This window comes from Tachysurus vachellii, chromosome 9 (genome assembly GCF_030014155.1).
Source record: "Tachysurus vachellii isolate PV-2020 chromosome 9, HZAU_Pvac_v1, whole genome shotgun sequence".
Taxonomy (NCBI): Eukaryota; Metazoa; Chordata; class Actinopteri; order Siluriformes; family Bagridae; genus Tachysurus; species Tachysurus vachellii.
This window is the reverse complement of record NC_083468.1, coordinates 1284265-1289264: the sequence shown is the minus strand read 5'-3', so window position 1 is coordinate 1289264 and position 5000 is coordinate 1284265. Positions and strand designations below refer to the sequence as shown.

The 5000-nt window shown below is 45.0% G+C and overlaps 1 protein-coding gene across 1 annotated transcript in view; it reads right to left on the bottom strand.

Moving 5' to 3' along the window:
- lrch3 (leucine-rich repeats and calponin homology (CH) domain containing 3) overlaps positions 1 to 5000 on the bottom strand; it is a 37520-nt gene that overhangs the window by 25338 nt on the left and 7182 nt on the right. The gene's annotated exons all lie outside the window — the stretch shown is intronic.

Here is a 5000-nt window from a genome sequence, read left to right as displayed (position 1 = left end):
TGTGTGTGTGAGTGTGAGTGAGTGAGTGTGTGTGTGAGAGAGTGTGTGTGTGTGTGTGTGAGTGAGTGAGTGAGTGAGTGTGTGTGTGTGTGAGTGAGTGTGAGTGAGTGTGTGTGTGTGTGTGTGTGAGTGTGAGTGAGTGAGTGTGTGTGTGTGAGTGAGAGTGTGTGTGTGAGAGTGAGTGTGTGTGTGTGTGAGTGACTGCATTTTGACCTTCAAACTCAAACACATTTATGAAACACACACACACAAAAGCCCCCCCCACCCCCTCTCCTGATCAGACATGTTTTTGATGGAGTATTTTTTCCCCTTGTGATGGGATTCTTCAGCTCAGGACAGCATCAGGGTTGCGTTAGGTGTGTAACGTGTTTTCTCTTTGTTCAGAAAGCTTCGTGATTTACGATCTCCTGCACCGTCACTGGATATTTCATCTCAGCTCAGGTAAATGCTCTGATCTCACACACACACACACACACACACACACACACACACACACACACACACACACACATGACCTGCACATGTGCACTTTCTCCTTCCACAGAAAACTCCAGAATAGAAGGAAGAAAAGAAGGAGCTACAAAAAAAACAAAAACAAAAAAAAAAAAAAAAACACGATAGCGATACAACGGTATCCTGTAGGGTTTATTACAGATACTATATTATATAACAGAAATGTCCTGGAAGCCCCGCCCCCTTCCTCCATCACTCACCTGGTGCTCAGTCTTGGATCAGATGACTGATTGGTAACAGAATTTATAAGTGAGCGTGTTGTTATTTTGTGTTATTTACTATAAAACCTACATCACCAAAGAAAAGCCTATTGCAGTTTAATCATGAGAATGAACGACGAAATTAACATTTAATGTTCTCTGTGTGTGTGTGTGTGTGTGTGTGTGTGTGTGTGTGTGTGAGAGAGAGAGAGAAAGAGAGTGCGTGAGCTCATTAAATGACTCGTTTCTTTCTTCACTGCTCAGTTTTTTGTGGATTTTATGATGGCTTTTCCAGCTTGCGTGGATTTGTATTTATAGCCGTGCAGCTGTGTGGAGATCCGGCAGGACAGGAAGTGCAGATGACTGCGCCGTCTAACCGAGCCGGACGACACGAGCAGACCAGCTCTTACTCCAAATCTAATCTTTCTCTGTAAGAAACAAAACTTCATTCCTAAGGTCGCATTTTTTTCCAGCGATAAGCCGAGACGCCTCGCGTCCGTGCACGTTCTCTACCGTGATAATCTACTTCTTTGCTTCCGTTTTCTTCTGTCTTTTTTCCCTTTGCTGTGATGCGGTGTGTCTTGTTTGTCCACAACATGTCTGATATCGGGGGTCACGGTGGCTTAGTGGTTAGCACGTTTGCCTCACACCTTTCCTCCGGGTACTCCGGTTTCCTCCCCCGGTCCAAAGACATGCATGGTAGGTTGATTGGCATCTCTGGAAAATTGTCCATAGTGTGTGAGTGTGTGAGTGAATGAGTGTGTTTGTGTGTGTGTGCCCTGTGATGGGTTGGCACTCCGTCCAGGGTGTATCCTGCCTTGATGCCCGGTGACGCCTGAGATAGGCACAGGCTCCCCGTGACCCGAGGTAGTTCGGATAAGTGGTAGAAGATGAATGAATGAATGAATGAATGAAAGAAATCACGATGACAATGATCGTAAATCCGATTTTTTTTTTCTCCACACATCTGTTTTCATTAGACTTAATGGTTCCAAGGTTGCCAGATATTTCTCGATCAGAAGTTTCAGACACAAGTGCAAACTGAACAATGGAGAGAAAAAAATAATTATACTATAATTGCGTCCTAATTACTATCTGTACACAGTTTATAATCTTGAGTAAGTGTCATACACACAATATACCATAAAGACTGCATGACTTCTGGACCGTAAACAAACAAAATGACTTCCACACTCATGATCCAGCAGCATGTAGAATAGCACCTGATGCAGCACATTATATTGGTGACCAAACACCAACAAAGAGGTGATGAAATCAGCCGAGCGCTCGTCTGCTACACTGACGGACAAAACTGAAACTAAAAGATGTTACGAACGACATCTTGTCCGAAATAAACTTTGATTAATTTGTAAATAAGTGCGCATTAATATTGACCTTGAAATATCATCCATGGTGTTTTTGTATGAGGGAAAACACACAAGTTCTAGACCAGAATCACCATCGGCTGAAACGTGCTTCTGTTAAGACAAACTCCGCCCCCTTTTTATACGTAACCCTCCCCTTTAACGCAAAGGCTCTTCAATCCTAACATGAAGAAATACGTAACCTGAAAATATATGTGGACCGTTGAAGGTGCTGGACTTCCTGTCTGGAACGCTTGTTATTGTTTGGACACTCTTTATAGACCGTGAACTTTACGGGGAACCGTAGATCTGGGGGCGGAGCTTCGTCGCTGGAACGGGAATAAGATCTTACATGACGCCTGAGATCTGAATCTTTAGTATGAAATCCTGACTGCTCGGTCAGGAAGGAGTCGGACCGGTGGCTCGACCGTCTCTGGTCCTGTTTTAAATAATCTGTTAGAGTAAACAAAGGACATTTAAATCTACTGAACAGAATTTGAATGTCATTTGACGGCTTGATGAGTCGAACACGCTCGTGTCGCTTAACACTGTGACCATCGAGGAGCATCAGTGAGAGGGTTTCAGACACGAAGCACAAAATAATCTGGTATAAACGCCTCATGTGATGTGAGAAAATTGTGTGTTACAAACGCTTTTCCTTTTTATTTATATTTCATTGTTTACAGGTCGTGTGATCAAGGTTTACAGTTTTCCTGAATACGTCGTGACAAAGCGGTCGTAAGAAACATGAGCTCAGGACTGACAGGAAAAACAAACACAAACAAAAAGACAGTGACCTTGTGTAGAAGAAACACCACACACTCACACACACTCACACACACACACACTCACTCCCTCTCACACACACACACTCACTCCCTCTCACACACACACACTCACTCCCTCTCACACACTCACTCCCTCTCACACACTCACTCCCTCTCACACACTCACTCACTCTCTCTCACACACACACACACACTCACTCCCTCACACACACACACACACACACTCCCTCACACACACACACACACACACTCCCTCACACACACACACACACTCACTCCCTCACACACACACACACTCACTCCCTCACACACACACACACTCACTCCCTCACACACACACACACTCACTCCCTCACACACACACACACTCACTCCCTCACACACACACACACTCACTCCCTCACACACACACACTCACTCCCTCACACACACACACACACTCACTCCCTCACACACACACACACACTCACTCCCTCACACACACACACTCACTCCCTCACACACACACACACACACACACTCACTCCCACACACACACACACACACACACTCACTCCCTCACACACATACACACACTCACTCCCTCACACACACACACACACACACACACTCCCTCACACACACACACACTCACTCCCCTCACACACACTCACTCACTCCCCTCACACACACTCACTCACTCCCCTCACACACACTCACTCACTCCCCTCACACACACTCACTCCCCTCACACACACTCACTCACTCCCCTCACACACTCACTCACTCCCCTCACACACACTCACTCACTCCCCTCACACACACTCACTCACTCCCCTCACACACACTCACTCACTCCCCTCACACACACTCACTCACTCACTCCCCTCACACACACACTCACTCACTCCCCTCACACACACACTCACTCACTCCCCTCACACACACACACACACCCCCTATGGCAGTCATGCGGTCATCTGAGGAGGGATTTATAATACTTGCTGTTCATCATCGCTGTTGTTTCGGAGCCACAATGTAAAAATTCCCCTCATGTGACGAGCAGCAGGAAAACAAACCCAAACCAATACAAAAGGAACCTCATGGTTTTATCCCTTGTTCCTCTTCTCTCTCTGCTTTATTTCCCCCTCGGTGACATGAAACGACACTTTTATTTCCTCTTCTTTAACTGCATCACGTCAGTACTCTGACAGTATGGCAGGTTTATATTATATCTAAACACTGATACGTCAGCGTTTCTATGGCAACAGCTCGTGTGTTTGTGTATATATATTATAATAATTGTTAATATTACAAAACTACACTTAATTAACTACAGCTTAATTATGTCGTAGTGGTGTTAAATTCTCCGCTCTGATTGGTCAGCCGTATGTTTCCATAACAGCACGTAACGGAAAATCGTCTCGTTCGAATATGTTTCTATGGTAACGGTTAATATACGCAGAGGTGGGTACAGGGGACAGTCCACGTGATCTCTATATAAACACGATAAAAGGCTGAGCATTTTATTGTATTTAACTTTTATGAAAACAGTGAGAGAGAGAGAGAGAGAGAGAGATAGAGAGATAGAGAGAGAGAGAGAGAGAGAGAGAGAGAGAGACACCGATGACTGACTGGCATAGAAGTGAATCAACAACTTCTGTTTTTTAACCTGATCGCTCATTTATGCTCCCTGCTGTCTGTGAGCGTTACCTTTTATGGAGTTTTGGGGGCTGCACTATATGCAAATGAGCCGTGTCAGGAACACACTTTACTCTTATGCAAATGAGCCGTGTCAGGAACACGCTTTACTCTTATGCAAATGAGCCGTGTCAGGAACACGCTTTACTCTTATGCAAATGAGCCGTGTCAGGAACACGCTTTACTCTTATGCAAATGAGCTGTGTCAGGAACACACTTTACTCTTATGCAAATGAGCTGTCAGGAACACACTTTACTCTTATGCAAATGAGCTGTGTCAGGAACACGCTTTACTCTTATGCAAATGAGCCGTGTCAGGAACACGCTTTACTCTTATGCAAATGAGCCGTGTCAGGAACACGCTTTATTCTTATGCAAATGAGCCGTGTCAGGAACACACTTTACTCTTATGCAAATGAGCTGTCAGGAACACGCTTTACTCTTATGCAAATGAG